The sequence below is a fragment of the Schistocerca piceifrons genome, chromosome 3 (genome assembly GCF_021461385.2).
Source record: "Schistocerca piceifrons isolate TAMUIC-IGC-003096 chromosome 3, iqSchPice1.1, whole genome shotgun sequence".
In the NCBI taxonomy this organism is placed as follows: domain Eukaryota; kingdom Metazoa; phylum Arthropoda; class Insecta; order Orthoptera; family Acrididae; genus Schistocerca; species Schistocerca piceifrons.
In genome coordinates, this window is record NC_060140.1 from 263,399,969 (window position 1) to 263,415,586 (window position 15,618).

The 15,618-nt window shown below is 45.6% G+C and overlaps 31 non-coding genes across 31 annotated transcripts; 22 read left to right on the forward strand and 9 right to left on the reverse strand.

The window, feature by feature from the left end:
• The first annotated feature begins 159 nt into the window (after nt 1-159).
• On the forward strand, nt 160-231 carry Trnac-gca. The gene has a single exon. It is a non-coding gene; the product is annotated as a tRNA-Cys (tRNA).
• Nucleotides 232-507: 276 nt separating this feature from the next.
• Nucleotides 508-579, reverse strand: Trnaa-cgc. The gene has a single exon. It is a non-coding gene; the product is annotated as a tRNA-Ala (tRNA).
• Nucleotides 580-697: 118 nt separating this feature from the next.
• On the forward strand, nt 698-769 carry Trnaw-cca. Its single transcript has one exon. It is a non-coding gene; the product is annotated as a tRNA-Trp (tRNA).
• Nucleotides 770-1,088: 319 nt separating this feature from the next.
• Trnac-gca lies at nt 1,089-1,160 on the forward strand. The gene has a single exon. It is a non-coding gene; the product is annotated as a tRNA-Cys (tRNA).
• Nucleotides 1,161-1,438: 278 nt separating this feature from the next.
• Trnaa-cgc lies at nt 1,439-1,510 on the reverse strand. Its single transcript has one exon. It is a non-coding gene; the product is annotated as a tRNA-Ala (tRNA).
• A 118-nt stretch (nt 1,511-1,628) lies between these two features.
• On the forward strand, nt 1,629-1,700 carry Trnaw-cca. Its single transcript has one exon. It is a non-coding gene; the product is annotated as a tRNA-Trp (tRNA).
• Nucleotides 1,701-2,019: 319 nt separating this feature from the next.
• Trnac-gca lies at nt 2,020-2,091 on the forward strand. Its single transcript has one exon. It is a non-coding gene; the product is annotated as a tRNA-Cys (tRNA).
• A 276-nt stretch (nt 2,092-2,367) lies between these two features.
• Nucleotides 2,368-2,439, reverse strand: Trnaa-cgc. Its single transcript has one exon. It is a non-coding gene; the product is annotated as a tRNA-Ala (tRNA).
• Nucleotides 2,440-2,557: 118 nt separating this feature from the next.
• On the forward strand, nt 2,558-2,629 carry Trnaw-cca. The gene has a single exon. It is a non-coding gene; the product is annotated as a tRNA-Trp (tRNA).
• A 319-nt stretch (nt 2,630-2,948) lies between these two features.
• Trnac-gca lies at nt 2,949-3,020 on the forward strand. Its single transcript has one exon. It is a non-coding gene; the product is annotated as a tRNA-Cys (tRNA).
• A 276-nt stretch (nt 3,021-3,296) lies between these two features.
• Nucleotides 3,297-3,368, reverse strand: Trnaa-cgc. The gene has a single exon. It is a non-coding gene; the product is annotated as a tRNA-Ala (tRNA).
• A 118-nt stretch (nt 3,369-3,486) lies between these two features.
• Nucleotides 3,487-3,558, forward strand: Trnaw-cca. Its single transcript has one exon. It is a non-coding gene; the product is annotated as a tRNA-Trp (tRNA).
• A 319-nt stretch (nt 3,559-3,877) lies between these two features.
• Trnac-gca lies at nt 3,878-3,949 on the forward strand. Its single transcript has one exon. It is a non-coding gene; the product is annotated as a tRNA-Cys (tRNA).
• Nucleotides 3,950-9,863: 5,914 nt separating this feature from the next.
• On the forward strand, nt 9,864-9,935 carry Trnaw-cca. The gene has a single exon. It is a non-coding gene; the product is annotated as a tRNA-Trp (tRNA).
• A 319-nt stretch (nt 9,936-10,254) lies between these two features.
• On the forward strand, nt 10,255-10,326 carry Trnac-gca. The gene has a single exon. It is a non-coding gene; the product is annotated as a tRNA-Cys (tRNA).
• A 278-nt stretch (nt 10,327-10,604) lies between these two features.
• On the reverse strand, nt 10,605-10,676 carry Trnaa-cgc. Its single transcript has one exon. It is a non-coding gene; the product is annotated as a tRNA-Ala (tRNA).
• A 118-nt stretch (nt 10,677-10,794) lies between these two features.
• On the forward strand, nt 10,795-10,866 carry Trnaw-cca. The gene has a single exon. It is a non-coding gene; the product is annotated as a tRNA-Trp (tRNA).
• Nucleotides 10,867-11,185: 319 nt separating this feature from the next.
• Trnac-gca lies at nt 11,186-11,257 on the forward strand. Its single transcript has one exon. It is a non-coding gene; the product is annotated as a tRNA-Cys (tRNA).
• Nucleotides 11,258-11,533: 276 nt separating this feature from the next.
• Trnaa-cgc lies at nt 11,534-11,605 on the reverse strand. Its single transcript has one exon. It is a non-coding gene; the product is annotated as a tRNA-Ala (tRNA).
• A 118-nt stretch (nt 11,606-11,723) lies between these two features.
• Trnaw-cca lies at nt 11,724-11,795 on the forward strand. Its single transcript has one exon. It is a non-coding gene; the product is annotated as a tRNA-Trp (tRNA).
• Nucleotides 11,796-12,114: 319 nt separating this feature from the next.
• Trnac-gca lies at nt 12,115-12,186 on the forward strand. The gene has a single exon. It is a non-coding gene; the product is annotated as a tRNA-Cys (tRNA).
• Nucleotides 12,187-12,652: 466 nt separating this feature from the next.
• On the forward strand, nt 12,653-12,724 carry Trnaw-cca. Its single transcript has one exon. It is a non-coding gene; the product is annotated as a tRNA-Trp (tRNA).
• Nucleotides 12,725-13,043: 319 nt separating this feature from the next.
• On the forward strand, nt 13,044-13,115 carry Trnac-gca. Its single transcript has one exon. It is a non-coding gene; the product is annotated as a tRNA-Cys (tRNA).
• A 276-nt stretch (nt 13,116-13,391) lies between these two features.
• On the reverse strand, nt 13,392-13,463 carry Trnaa-cgc. Its single transcript has one exon. It is a non-coding gene; the product is annotated as a tRNA-Ala (tRNA).
• A 118-nt stretch (nt 13,464-13,581) lies between these two features.
• Trnaw-cca lies at nt 13,582-13,653 on the forward strand. The gene has a single exon. It is a non-coding gene; the product is annotated as a tRNA-Trp (tRNA).
• A 319-nt stretch (nt 13,654-13,972) lies between these two features.
• Nucleotides 13,973-14,044, forward strand: Trnac-gca. The gene has a single exon. It is a non-coding gene; the product is annotated as a tRNA-Cys (tRNA).
• Nucleotides 14,045-14,320: 276 nt separating this feature from the next.
• Nucleotides 14,321-14,392, reverse strand: Trnaa-cgc. Its single transcript has one exon. It is a non-coding gene; the product is annotated as a tRNA-Ala (tRNA).
• A 118-nt stretch (nt 14,393-14,510) lies between these two features.
• Trnaw-cca lies at nt 14,511-14,582 on the forward strand. The gene has a single exon. It is a non-coding gene; the product is annotated as a tRNA-Trp (tRNA).
• Nucleotides 14,583-14,901: 319 nt separating this feature from the next.
• Nucleotides 14,902-14,973, forward strand: Trnac-gca. Its single transcript has one exon. It is a non-coding gene; the product is annotated as a tRNA-Cys (tRNA).
• Nucleotides 14,974-15,249: 276 nt separating this feature from the next.
• Trnaa-cgc lies at nt 15,250-15,321 on the reverse strand. Its single transcript has one exon. It is a non-coding gene; the product is annotated as a tRNA-Ala (tRNA).
• Nucleotides 15,322-15,439: 118 nt separating this feature from the next.
• Nucleotides 15,440-15,511, forward strand: Trnaw-cca. Its single transcript has one exon. It is a non-coding gene; the product is annotated as a tRNA-Trp (tRNA).
• The last annotated feature ends 107 nt before the right edge of the window (nt 15,512-15,618 follow it).

The following is a 15,618-nucleotide window of genomic DNA, read 5'->3' on the forward strand; positions in this document are numbered from 1 at the left end:
CCAGGCGCGAAGTGTCTAGTATTTTTGATATTTATATCGTTTAACGCTAATATATAACTGAGAGATAATGATTACGCAATATTTTGCTCGATTAGACGTCTTTAGCCAGGCAGAGTATAATATTTTTCCTTAAGTTATGGGAACGCAAAGATCGTGAATGGGGGTATAGCTCAGTCGTAGAGCATTCGACTGCAGATCGAGAGGTCCCCGGTTCAATCCCGGGTGCCCCCTTCATTTTTCAGTATCTCGAAAAAACAAATGACGATTGTCGCGGTGAGTTGCAAATACATGTTTGAGATGCACCCTGCACGCCATACCGAAGGCTTTGGAGCAACATTTCAATGGGGGGGGATCGCAGCCCAGGGTCTTGCAGGTCATCGTCCTCCCGCCATGAGGTCGAACTGTACGAAATCCACTTGCTTGGGGGAAGAATCTTGTACACTGAATTTTGTAGAATATGGTGATAGGCAAAAGTTTTCATGTACTGCTGCACGGAGAAACAAAAATTGGAGGAGCTGGGATTTGAACCCAGGACTTTCTGCATGCGAAGCAGACACTCTACCACTGAGTTACACCCCCGCCAGAGCAAGTACATCCGGGACGAGTGTCTCGTGGATCCTACTGTCATTATTTCTTAGGTTTGAACGGTACAGTAAGTGTTCGAGGAACCTATTCATGACAAGACCTAAGCAGCGTCGACTCCGTGGCGCAACGGTAGCGCGTCTGACTCCAGATCAGAAGGTTGCGTGTTCAAATCACGTCGGGGTCACAATGAAATTTTCGTTTACGAAAGCCATAGGCGAGTATGTCAGTTTAATCAGATACCAAACGATTACGGAGAACGGACGAACAGAACTTGCTTGAAAAAAAGCTACTAGTGCAATTTTCGCGTTCTGACATTAAGGTGAAGGCGCCGACTCGCACTTTCTCCAGGCGCGAAGTGTCTAGTATTTTTGATATTTATATCGTTTAACGCTAATATATAACTGAGAGATAATGATTACGCAATATTTTGCTCGATTAGACGTCTTTAGCCAGGCAGAGTATAATATTTTTCCTTAAGTTATGGGAACGCAAAGATCGTGAATGGGGGTATAGCTCAGTCGTAGAGCATTCGACTGCAGATCGAGAGGTCCCCGGTTCAATCCCGGGTGCCCCCTTCATTTTTCAGTATCTCGAAAAAACAAATGACGATTGTCGCGGTGAGTTGCAAATACATGTTTGAGATGCACCCTGCACGCCATACCGAAGGCTTTGGAGCAACATTTCAATGGGGGGGGGGATCGCAGCCCAGGGTCTTGCAGGTCATCGTCCTCCCGCCATGAGGTCGAACTGTACGAAATCCACTTGCTTGGGGGAAGAATCTTGTACACTGAATTTTGTAGAATATGGTGATAGGCAAAAGTTTTCATGTACTGCTGCACGGAGAAACAAAAATTGGAGGAGCTGGGATTTGAACCCAGGACTTTCTGCATGCGAAGCAGACACTCTACCACTGAGTTACACCCCCGCGAGAGCAAGTACATCCGGGACGAGTGTCTCGTGGATCCTACTGTCATTATTTCTTAGGTTTGAACGGTACAGTAAGTGTTCGAGGAACCTATTCATGACAAGACCTAAGCAGCGTCGACTCCGTGGCGCAACGGTAGCGCGTCTGACTCCAGATCAGAAGGTTGCGTGTTCAAATCACGTCGGGGTCACAATGAAATTTTCGTTTACGAAAGCCATAGGCGAGTATGTCAGTTTAATCAGATACCAAACGATTACGGAGAACGGACGAACAGAACTTGCTTGAAAAAAAGCTACTAGTGCAATTTTCGCGTTCTGACATTAAGGTGAAGGCGCCGACTCGCACTTTCTCCAGGCGCGAAGTGTCTAGTATTTTTGATATTTATATCGTTTAACGCTAATATATAACTGAGAGATAATGATTACGCAATATTTTGCTCGATTAGACGTCTTTAGCCAGGCAGAGTATAATATTTTTCCTTAAGTTATGGGAACGCAAAGATCGTGAATGGGGGTATAGCTCAGTCGTAGAGCATTCGACTGCAGATCGAGAGGTCCCCGGTTCAATCCCGGGTGCCCCCTTCATTTTTCAGTATCTCGAAAAAACAAATGACGATTGTCGCGGTGAGTTGCAAATACATGTTTGAGATGCACCCTGCACGCCATACCGAAGGCTTTGGAGCAACATTTCAATGGGGGGGGATCGCAGCCCAGGGTCTTGCAGGTCATCGTCCTCCCGCCATGAGGTCGAACTGTACGAAATCCACTTGCTTGGGGGAAGAATCTTGTACACTGAATTTTGTAGAATATGGTGATAGGCAAAAGTTTTCATGTACTGCTGCACGGAGAAACAAAAATTGGAGGAGCTGGGATTTGAACCCAGGACTTTCTGCATGCGAAGCAGACACTCTACCACTGAGTTACACCCCCGCCAGAGCAAGTACATCCGGGACGAGTGTCTCGTGGATCCTACTGTCATTATTTCTTAGGTTTGAACGGTACAGTAAGTGTTCGAGGAACCTATTCATGACAAGACCTAAGCAGCGTCGACTCCGTGGCGCAACGGTAGCGCGTCTGACTCCAGATCAGAAGGTTGCGTGTTCAAATCACGTCGGGGTCACAATGAAATTTTCGTTTACGAAAGCCATAGGCGAGTATGTCAGTTTAATCAGATACCAAACGATTACGGAGAACGGACGAACAGAACTTGCTTGAAAAAAAGCTACTAGTGCAATTTTCGCGTTCTGACATTAAGGTGAAGGCGCCGACTCGCACTTTCTCCAGGCGCGAAGTGTCTAGTATTTTTGATATTTATATCGTTTAACGCTAATATATAACTGAGAGATAATGATTACGCAATATTTTGCTCGATTAGACGTCTTTAGCCAGGCAGAGTATAATATTTTTCCTTAAGTTATGGGAACGCAAAGATCGTGAATGGGGGTATAGCTCAGTCGTAGAGCATTCGACTGCAGATCGAGAGGTCCCCGGTTCAATCCCGGGTGCCCCCTTCATTTTTCAGTATCTCGAAAAAACAAATGACGATTGTCGCGGTGAGTTGCAAATACATGTTTGAGATGCACCCTGCACGCCATACCGAAGGCTTTGGAGCAACATTTCAATGGGGGGGGATCGCAGCCCAGGGTCTTGCAGGTCATCGTCCTCCCGCCATGAGGTCGAACTGTACGAAATCCACTTGCTTGGGGGAAGAATCTTGTACACTGAATTTTGTAGAATATGGTGATAGGCAAAAGTTTTCATGTACTGCTGCACGGAGAAACAAAAATTGGAGGAGCTGGGATTTGAACCCAGGACTTTCTGCATGCGAAGCAGACACTCTACCACTGAGTTACACCCCCGCCAGAGCAAGTACATCCGGGACGAGTGTCTCGTGGATCCTACTGTCATTATTTCTTAGGTTTGAACGGTACAGTAAGTGTTCGAGGAACCTATTCATGACAAGACCTAAGCAGCGTCGACTCCGTGGCGCAACGGTAGCGCGTCTGACTCCAGATCAGAAGGTTGCGTGTTCAAATCACGTCGGGGTCACAATGAAATTTTCGTTTACGAAAGCCATAGGCGAGTATGTCAGTTTAATCAGATACCAAACGATTACGGAGAACGGACGAACAGAACTTGCTTGAAAAAAAGCTACTAGTGCAATTTTCGCGTTCTGACATTAAGGTGAAGGCGCCGACTCGCACTTTCTCCAGGCGCGAAGTGTCTAGTATTTTTGATATTTATATCGTTTAACGCTAATATATAACTGAGAGATAATGATTACGCAATATTTTGCTCGATTAGACGTCTTTAGCCAGGCAGAGTATAATATTTTTCCTTAAGTTATGGGAACGCAAAGATCGTGAATGGGGGTATAGCTCAGTCGTAGAGCATTCGACTGCAGATCGAGAGGTCCCCGGTTCAATCCCGGGTGCCCCCTTCATTTTTCAGTATCTCGAAAAAACAAATGACGATTGTCGCGGTGAGTTGCAAATACATGTTTGAGATGCACCCTGCACGCCATACCGAAGGCTTTGGAGCAACATTTCAATGGGGGGGGATCGCAGCCCAGGGTCTTGCAGGTCATCGTCCTCCCGCCATGAGGTCGAACTGTACGAAATCCACTTGCTTGGGGGAAGAATCTTGTACACTGAATTTTGTAGAATATGGTGATAGGCAAAAGTTTTCATGTACTGCTGCACGGAGAAACAAAAATTGGAGGAGCTGGGATTTGAACCCAGGACTTTCTGCATGCGAAGCAGACACTCTACCACTTTTTTTTTTTTTTTTTTTTTTTTTTTTTTTTTTTTTTTCTTTTTTACTATTTTTTTCATTTATATTTTTAAGGGCCTCCCTTCTCCCCTTACAGCCCTCCTTGCGCTCTCCATGAACGCCGTCCTTGGCGAGCTTCATCAGCTATAGTCAAAAGAAATCAAAGTCTCCAGATTCACTGGCGTCGTACAACAGTACACAAAAGAATACTGGTTCTTCCGGATTACAAGGAGTTCATTGCCTCGTCTTCTTTGTAATATAAGTGCAACGAAAAATAGAAATCTCTCTCAAAACCAAGGGAAAAAAAAATGTCTCTTCCCGCAAAAAACAAATAATGAGGAATAAGAAAGAAAAGAAAACTTCAGGTTCTTCAAGCGCCATAGGTGAAACGATAACGAAAATAGTATTCAGTGTTCGCTTGTACTTGGGAACTTCACCGTGGAAATGTTAACAGTAATCGTGGATTGACTTTAGAATCACCCAATTCCCTGTTTCTCAAACAGTATTTTTAACATGTTTCCAAAATCCCTTTTAATGTGCGGGAACTGGTTTCTTCGCCAATATGCCGTTTCCATATAAGCAGTAAAGGCAGTAATATTGTCTTCTCCGTGGTTAGTGATGACGTAAGTGACAAAATGACCCAGCATCCACATAACAGTATTGTTTTTCGTTTTGGGGTAAAACCGTGTATCAGGCCACAGGAGGATATCAGTTGTATAAAGACTTTCAGTGCTACGTGTGAGCAGCGCCAATCGTTTCCGCACCCAATGCCAGTTGAACTGATGCCCGCAGCAAGTAAACCTGTGCCTCAGAGTGTCTACCAATCCACATTTGAGGCAGTTGTCAGTAGCACTTAAGCCAATGCGGTTGAGTTTTTCGTTGGTTGGAACAAGATTGTGGACAACATTATACCAGGCGGAAATCACATCGGAGGAATGAATTTTTAGAGTAATATTGGTCCACACTGCCGTCCAGACGATTCTTGGGTAGTGCATTTCAATTGTAGTTGGAGCTTCGTACTTCTGCCACTGAGCAAGTAAGAACACTGTCGTGAGACAAGGACTTGTGAAAACACTGTCACCTAAGTAACTAATTTCGAGGTAATAAACACCGACATGTTGCAATTGAAAGTTGAGTTTACCGATGTCAATTGGCGGTTTCATACATTTAGGGCGAACAATGCGAAACAGCTTCGATGTGATAGTATGGGGCATCGTGGTAATTATCACAGTTGTTCGTTTTATATAGAGTGCTGTCGCCTTTCGACGGATATCATTGAGTTGCAGGCCCCCAGCTTGCACTGACTTAGACAGTGTGGTATAGGTTAACTTAAAAATATGACCGAGCCACACAAACCTGCTGGACAAACGCATGATCTTATGGGCTTGCATTTTGGGAAGAGGGAACACCTGAGCAACATAATAAGCTTTACAGAGTATGTATGTATTCAAAATCCTGATCTTCTGGAGGATATTTGTCGATCGCCAGGTGTTTTCCACTATAGCTCCCTGTATGCGATTGGCAGTAAGTTTCCAGTTTTTAGCTGCCATACGTAAGGGACACCTATCGATGATGATACCCAGAGCAACATGTTGTTCGACGATCTGCGCCCACGGTATAGCAAGAGATTCGAAGCCCCGTAAGCGTAGAACCTTACATTTACCCTCACTGAGTTTCGCCCCAGAAGCAGTGCTGTAAGTATCAATCTCAGCCCGCAATTGGGCCACTTCAGACTCATGACGTAGGATAACAGCAACATCATCGGCGTAAGCCCTCACAGTAAGATTGCTCCCTAAGACAGAAAGGCCACTTAATGTGATACACAATCTCTTCAGAAATGGCTCGAGCGACAAAACAAAGAGCGACATCGACAACGGACTGCCTTGCGGTACACCGCGTCGTATGCTAACAGCTTGTGTCAGCTGACCGTTAACTGTGATCCTAGCAGTAATGCCGGTTATCATATTCCGAATGACTGCCACAGCTCGTTCTTCGAGTCCAATTCGTTGCAGGATGCGTTCTAAATAGTGATGACTAACGCGGTCAAAAGCTTTGCAAAAGTCAAGAAAAAGGAAAGCACATTTGATGTTGGTTACGGCCGCTACTGAAATAACGTCTCTGTACTCTGCAACCGGAGTCATAATGGATCTCCCTGGAAGGCAAGACTGATGTGAATAAATAACTTTCCCAAGGATGGGGGCCATTCTGCTATTAATCGCTCGGGCAATCGTTTTATAATCAAAGTTCAATAATGTGATTGGACGGAGATTATCAACTCGCTTGTGACCAGTTCTCTTCGGGACTAAAACAATTCTACCCACTTTCAAGTCGGCAGGAAGAGGACCACCACTCATGACTTCATTAACAATTTCAGTAAAAGTACCACCAAGGACATTCCAGAATTTGGTATAAAATTCCTTGGGCAAACCATCAGGACCAGGCGATTTAAAGGAAGGCGACTTGGAGATCAAGGCTAAAACTTCCTCGGGAGTGAAATCCGATAAAAAGTCGACATTGTCAGCAGGATTAATCGCCCTATCAAAAACATTGACCACTGCACTGACAGCAGGTTCATTGACAATCTCACTGGAATACAGTCGTTGGAAATGTTGGTGAATTTCACTAATAATGGCCGCTTGAGTAGAGAGTAATTCCCCATTATCTCTTTCCAAAACATCAATGAAAGCCCGGCGGCGGCGTGATAAATGCTTGAATAAATGGTACATAGATGTCATTTCGTCGGCTAAAACAGATTTAGGTTTGGATTTAACTTTCAGACCTTCCAATTGTTGACGCTTCAAGCTGACAAGTTTAGCCTTGACACGTTGAATTGATGGAAAGTTAGTGTTGGTCGCAGTGGATGAATCATACAATTGTCGCAACACAGTGTAGTAAAACTCAAAGGTCTTCTTGCAGGCGCGTGCTTTCTGAGCACTATAATAAATGAGACTTTTTCGAAGCTTTGGTTTGGCAACAGTGGTCCACCACATCGCTTTAGTCGGATAAAAAGTGATGGAACGCAAACAAGTTTCCTACACATGTCTGATAACGTCAAATAATTCAGCGTCCGCCAGATGCGATATGTTTAACATCCACGGGGAACGAAATAATTTGGTAGGCTGTCGATTTAAGTGAATTGTTGCCGCAACAGCGCAATGGTCGGTAAAACTAGCCGGGATTACGTCAACCGCTAGGAGTCGGTCACTGATACAGTCCGATAGATAAATTCTATCCAGACGGCTGCATGAAGTAACGGTGAAAAAAGTGAATTTAACTAAAGTAGGATACTGCAGTTCCCAAGCATCTTTCAGCTTAATATTCTTAACTAGCTCGTGCAGTTCTTTACAGTAGTTAAAATTAGGGGACTGATCGTTTTTACGTAGAACACAGTTGAAGTCACCTCCTATTATCAGGTTTTGAGGACTTCCCCGCAACAGATACGTAACATCCTCCTTATAAAAACGTGACCGTTCGAATTTGTTGCTGTTGCCTGACGGGGCATATAAGTTAACAAGGGTGACATCAAAAATTTTACAGCCCACTCCTCGACCGGAATCTAAAAACTCGATCTCCCCAACTGGTATACCTTCCCGTATTAAAAGTGCGGTACCTGTACTTTCCTCAGGAGCAACGTTTGATATGGTTTTAAAACCAGAGATGAAGAGATTCAAAACAGTAACTTCCTGTAACAACACAATATCAGCGTCAGATTCGTATAGAAACTGCTGTAGGGCCGCAATTTTGAGATCAGATCGAATCTTATTTATGTTCAGGGAGACGAATTTGTACGCTTGTGCCATTAGTACAGTGAGGTACGGAAAGGGTCACTAAACAACACTGGTCGCATTACAAGGGCATAGAAACTTCGGAATGGTCTGCATTGTCGGGAGGATCACGAACAGTCACTTGGGTGTCGTTGGGTTTGTTTTTCTTCCGTACTGCGTTGACGTTGGGTTGAACTTTGGTCCTACTACGTGCTCTGCTAGGGAACACATCGGCAGACGGAGGCGTGGGAGGGTCCTGAGTGACTTCGCAGTCCATAACGGGATGTGACGCCTCAGCCATCTGATCTGCAGAAAGAACTGACTCAGAAGGTGGACAAGTTTGTTTGTTGTCACTAGCACGAACTGCGTGTTTGTTTGTAGACGGACTTTGACTTCCTTCAGTTTGTACACAAATACTGCCTTCCTCGTTATGCTTATCGGGAGCACGCGCTTGTTGTGATTCGTCCTGTGGTGACGTCGCGACTTCAGGCGGCGGGCTCGGCTGTTGTGATGCCAAAGCTGCCTGTACGTCACTCGGAATGACGTCAATAGCCGCAACGTCGACAGCTGCGTGCGACGGTTCAGAAAAACGTGAGTTAGTCACCGTAACCGGCATCTCTTTCGGGACGTCATGTTCTAATTCCTGGAGATCTTCGTCCGGACTATCATCATCACACGTTCGTCGCCGTTTGTGGCTCAGCAGCTGCACGTCAGATTTGGAAGCAGGCGGATCTGTAACCGGTTTTGAAGGAAAGGGTGGAAAGTCGGCAACAGGCAAACCAGGCTCTGGGGGCAATATTTCACTATCACTAGGGCGTTCGATGTCCGTGATTGGTGCCTCCCTAACAAGATCGGCCAATGTCAATTTTCTACGCTGTTCCAAAGTACTTTTGAGAACAAAGACACGTTTAGGGCAGTTCGTACGCAAGTGGCCAGTTTCGTTACAAATAAAGCATGTGCCTGGTTGCCCACTGTAGGTGACATGCACTTTATACCCACAAACAATAAGATGGGAGGGGATATCTTGCTTGACGTGCATTTCGACTGACCGGACGCCACTAAAACACTGTAACCGATGTTGGCTAGACCAACGTTCGTTACGGATTTGCTTGACCTCCCCATACTTCGTCAAAATCTCACGTAAATAACAGTTTTCAACTTCCGGCGGCAGGTTGTACACACGGACATTTTTATATTCTACATCAGCATTGGATATGAGAACAGTACTCACCGAGGCGTCACGATGACGGAACTCAGCTCTGCTACCATGTTTTAACAGAATCCTCTCCAGTAACACAGGGTTTAACAACTTGACGAAGAAACAGTAGAGATCTGTGTCGTAATAGGCAGTATGAACCTGGTCAGACGTAATACCAATGACATCCACTATGAAATCGTGAACTTCCATGGAACTCGGTTGAACATGACGTGTAGACTTGTCAAATTCGAAACACAGAGTACATTTCCTTGGGAACAACCTGGACGACATATCCACTTATTAAACGGTCGAGACCGCTAACACAGAACGACACAAAACACTAAAAGCGAAGTGAAGTGACGGATGCACAAGACAGCAAATCTAGCAAACAACGTAAACAACGAAAGTAGTCACGGCTTGCACACGCTATTGCGGAGCGAAGGCACAAACACGTGCGACCTGCACGGCGTCGCAAGCGGAACTACCACTGAGTTACACCCCCGCCAGAGCAAGTACATCCGGGACGAGTGTCTCGTGGATCCTACTGTCATTATTTCTTAGGTTTGAACGGTACAGTAAGTGTTCGAGGAACCTATTCATGACAAGACCTAAGCAGCGTCGACTCCGTGGCGCAACGGTAGCGCGTCTGACTCCAGATCAGAAGGTTGCGTGTTCAAATCACGTCGGGGTCACAATGAAATTTTCGTTTACGAAAGCCATAGGCGAGTATGTCAGTTTAATCAGATACCAAACGATTACGGAGAACGGACGAACAGAACTTGCTTGAAAAAAAGCTACTAGTGCAATTTTCGCGTTCTGACATTAAGGTGAAGGCGCCGACTCGCACTTTCTCCAGGCGCGAAGTGTCTAGTATTTTTGATATTTATATCGTTTAACGCTAATATATAACTGAGAGATAATGATTACGCAATATTTTGCTCGATTAGACGTCTTTAGCCAGGCAGAGTATAATATTTTTCCTTAAGTTATGGGAACGCAAAGATCGTGAATGGGGGTATAGCTCAGTCGTAGAGCATTCGACTGCAGATCGAGAGGTCCCCGGTTCAATCCCGGGTGCCCCCTTCATTTTTCAGTATCTCGAAAAAACAAATGACGATTGTCGCGGTGAGTTGCAAATACATGTTTGAGATGCACCCTGCACGCCATACCGAAGGCTTTGGAGCAACATTTCAATGGGGGGGGGGATCGCAGCCCAGGGTCTTGCAGGTCATCGTCCTCCCGCCATGAGGTCGAACTGTACGAAATCCACTTGCTTGGGGGAAGAATCTTGTACACTGAATTTTGTAGAATATGGTGATAGGCAAAAGTTTTCATGTACTGCTGCACGGAGAAACAAAAATTGGAGGAGCTGGGATTTGAACCCAGGACTTTCTGCATGCGAAGCAGACACTCTACCACTGAGTTACACCCCCGCGAGAGCAAGTACATCCGGGACGAGTGTCTCGTGGATCCTACTGTCATTATTTCTTAGGTTTGAACGGTACAGTAAGTGTTCGAGGAAACTATTCATGACAAGACCTAAGCAGCGTCGACTCCGTGGCGCAACGGTAGCGCGTCTGACTCCAGATCAGAAGGTTGCGTGTTCAAATCACGTCGGGGTCACAATGAAATTTTCGTTTACGAAAGCCATAGGCGAGTATGTCAGTTTAATCAGATACCAAACGATTACGGAGAACGGACGAACAGAACTTGCTTGAAAAAAAGCTACTAGTGCAATTTTCGCGTTCTGACATTAAGGTGAAGGCGCCGACTCGCACTTTCTCCAGGCGCGAAGTGTCTAGTATTTTTGATATTTATATCGTTTAACGCTAATATATAACTGAGAGATAATGATTACGCAATATTTTGCTCGATTAGACGTCTTTAGCCAGGCAGAGTATAATATTTTTCCTTAAGTTATGGGAACGCAAAGATCGTGAATGGGGGTATAGCTCAGTCGTAGAGCATTCGACTGCAGATCGAGAGGTCCCCGGTTCAATCCCGGGTGCCCCCTTCATTTTTCAGTATCTCGAAAAAACAAATGACGATTGTCGCGGTGAGTTGCAAATACATGTTTGAGATGCACCCTGCACGCCATACCGAAGGCTTTGGAGCAACATTTCAATGGGGGGGGATCGCAGCCCAGGGTCTTGCAGGTCATCGTCCTCCCGCCATGAGGTCGAACTGTACGAAATCCACTTGCTTGGGGGAAGAATCTTGTACACTGAATTTTGTAGAATATGGTGATAGGCAAAAGTTTTCATGTACTGCTGCACGGAGAAACAAAAATTGGAGGAGCTCGGATTTGAACCCAGGACTTTCTGCATGCGAAGCAGACACTCTACCACTGAGTTACACCCCCGCGAGAGCAAGTACATCCGGGACGAGTGTCTCGTGGATCCTACTGTCATTATTTCTTAGGTTTGAACGGTACAGTAAGTGTTCGAGGAACCTATTCATGACAAGACCTAAGCAGCGTCGACTCCGTGGCGCAACGGTAGCGCGTCTGACTCCAGATCAGAAGGTTGCGTGTTCAAATCACGTCGGGGTCACAATGAAATTTTCGTTTACGAAAGCCATAGGCGAGTATGTCAGTTTAATCAGATACCAAACGATTACGGAGAACGGACGAACAGAACTTGCTTGAAAAAAAGCTACTAGTGCAATTTTCGCGTTCTGACATTAAGGTGAAGGCGCCGACTCGCACTTTCTCCAGGCGCGAAGTGTCTAGTATTTTTGATATTTATATCGTTTAACGCTAATATATAACTGAGAGATAATGATTACGCAATATTTTGCTCGATTAGACGTCTTTAGCCAGGCAGAGTATAATATTTTTCCTTAAGTTATGGGAACGCAAAGATCGTGAATGGGGGTATAGCTCAGTCGTAGAGCATTCGACTGCAGATCGAGAGGTCCCCGGTTCAATCCCGGGTGCCCCCTTCATTTTTCAGTATCTCGAAAAAACAAATGACGATTGTCGCGGTGAGTTGCAAATACATGTTTGAGATGCACCCTGCACGCCATACCGAAGGCTTTGGAGCAACATTTCAATGGGGGGGGATCGCAGCCCAGGGTCTTGCAGGTCATCGTCCTCCCGCCATGAGGTCGAACTGTACGAAATCCACTTGCTTGGGGGAAGAATCTTGTACACTGAATTTTGTAGAATATGGTGATAGGCAAAAGTTTTCATGTACTGCTGCACGGAGAAACAAAAATTGGAGGAGCTCGGATTTGAACCCAGGACTTTCTGCATGCGAAGCAGACATTCTACCACTGAGTTACACCCCCGCCAGAGCAAGTACATCCGGGACGAGTGTCTCGTGGATCCTACTGTCATTATTTCTTAGGTTTGAACGGTACAGTAAGTGTTCGAGGAACCTATTCATGACAAGACCTAAGCAGCGTCGACTCCGTGGCGCAACGGTAGCGCGTCTGACTCCAGATCAGAAGGTTGCGTGTTCAAATCACGTCGGGGTCACAATGAAATTTTCGTTTACGAAAGCCATAGGCGAGTATGTCAGTTTAATCAGATACCAAACGATTACGGAGAACGGACGAACAGAACTTGCTTGAAAAAAAGCTACTAGTGCAATTTTCGCGTTCTGACATTAAGGTGAAGGCGCCGACTCGCACTTTCTCCAGGCGCGAAGTGTCTAGTATTTTTGATATTTATATCGTTTAACGCTAATATATAACTGAGAGATAATGATTACGCAATATTTTGCTCGATTAGACGTCTTTAGCCAGGCAGAGTATAATATTTTTCCTTAAGTTATGGGAACGCAAAGATCGTGAATGGGGGTATAGCTCAGTCGTAGAGCATTCGACTGCAGATCGAGAGGTCCCCGGTTCAATCCCGGGTGCCCCCTTCATTTTTCAGTATCTCGAAAAAACAAATGACGATTGTCGCGGTGAGTTGCAAATACATGTTTGAGATGCACCCTGCACGCCATACCGAAGGCTTTGGAGCAACATTTCAATGGGGGGGGATCGCAGCCCAGGGTCTTGCAGGTCATCGTCCTCCCGCCATGAGGTCGAACTGTACGAAATCCACTTGCTTGGGGGAAGAATCTTGTACACTGAATTTTGTAGAATATGGTGATAGGCAAAAGTTTTCATGTACTGCTGCACGGAGAAACAAAAATTGGAGGAGCTGGGATTTGAACCCAGGACTTTCTGCATGCGAAGCAGACACTCTACCACTGAGTTACACCCCCGCGAGAGCAAGTACATCCGGGACGAGTGTCTCGTGGATCCTACTGTCATTATTTCTTAGGTTTGAACGGTACAGTAAGTGTTCGAGGAACCTATTCATGACAAGACCTAAGCAGCGTCGACTCCGTGGCGCAACGGTAGCGCGTCTGACTCCAGATCAGAAGGTTGCGTGTTCAAATCACGTCGGGGTCACAATGAAATTTTCGTTTACGAAAGCCATAGGCGAGTATGTCAGTTTAATCAGATACCAAACGATTACGGAGAACGGACGAACAGAACTTGCTTGAAAAAAAGCTACTAGTGCAATTTTCGCGTTCTGACATTAAGGTGAAGGCGCCGACTCGCACTTTCTCCAGGCGCGAAGTGTCTAGTATTTTTGATATTTATATCGTTTAACGCTAATATATAACTGAGAGATAATGATTACGCAATATTTTGCTCGATTAGACGTCTTTAGCCAGGCAGAGTATAATATTTTTCCTTAAGTTATGGGAACGCAAAGATCGTGAATGGGGGTATAGCTCAGTCGTAGAGCATTCGACTGCAGATCGAGAGGTCCCCGGTTCAATCCCGGGTGCCCCCTTCATTTTTCAGTATCTCGAAAAAACAAATGACGATTGTCGCGGTGAGTTGCAAATACATGTTTGAGATGCACCCTGCACGCCATACCGAAGGCTTTGGAGCAACATTTCAATGGGGGGGGATCGCAGCCCAGGGTCTTGCAGGTCATCGTCCTCCCGCCATGAGGTCGAACTGTACGAAATCCACTTGCTTGGGGGAAGAATCTTGTACACTGAATTTTGTAGAATATGGTGATAGGCAAAAGTTTTCATGTACTGCTGCACGGAGAAACAAAAATTGGAGGAGCTGGGATTTGAACCCAGGACTTTCTGCATGCGAAGCAGACACTCTACCACTGAGTTACACCCCCGCCAGAGCAAGTACATCCGGGACGAGTGTCTCGTGGATCCTACTGTCATTATTTCTTAGGTTTGAACGGTACAGTAAGTGTTCGAGGAACCTATTCATGACAAGACCTAAGCAGCGTCGACTCCGTGGCGCAACGGTAGCGCGTCTGACTCCAGATCAGAAGGTTGCGTGTTCAAATCACGTCGGGGTCACAATGAAATTTTCGTTTACGAAAGCCATAGGCGAGTATGTCAGTTTAATCAGATACCAAACGATTACGGAGAACGGACGAACAGAACTTGCTTGAAAAAAAGCTACTAGTGCAATTTTCGCGTTCTGACATTAAGGTGAAGGCGCCGACTCGCACTTTCTCCAGGCGCGAAGTGTCTAGTATTTTTGATATTTATATCGTTTAACGCTAATATATAACTGAGAGATAATGATTACGCAATATTTTGCTCGATTAGACGTCTTTAGCCAGGCAGAGTATAATATTTTTCCTTAAGTTATGGGAACGCAAAGATCGTGAATGGGGGTATAGCTCAGTCGTAGAGCATTCGACTGCAGATCGAGAGGTCCCCGGTTCAATCCCGGGTGCCCCCTTCATTTTTCAGTATCTCGAAAAAACAAATGACGATTGTCGCGGTGAGTTGCAAATACATGTTTGAGATGCACCCTGCACGCCATACCGAAGGCTTTGGAGCAACATTTCAATGGGGGGGGATCGCAGCCCAGGGTCTTGCAGGTCATCGTCCTCCCGCCATGAGGTCGAACTGTACGAAATCCACTTGCTTGGGGGAAGAATCTTGTACACTGAATTTTGTAGAATATGGTGATAGGCAAAAGTTTTCATGTACTGCTGCACGGAGAAACAAAAATTGGAGGAGCTGGGATTTGAACCCAGGACTTTCTGCATGCGAAGCAGACACTCTACCACTGAGTTACACCCCCGCGAGAGCAAGTACATCCGGGACGAGTGTCTCGTGGATCCTACTGTCATTATTTCTTAGGTTTGAACGGTACAGTAAGTGTTCGAGGAACCTATTCATGACAAGACCTAAGCAGCGTCGACTCCGTGGCGCAACGGTAGCGCGTCTGACTCCAGATCAGAAGGTTGCGTGTTCAAATCACGTCGGGGTCACAATGAAATTTTCGTTTACGAAAGCCATAGGCGAGTATGTCAGTTTAATCAGATACCAAACGATTACGGAGAACGGACGAACAGAACTTGCTTGAAAAAAAGCTACT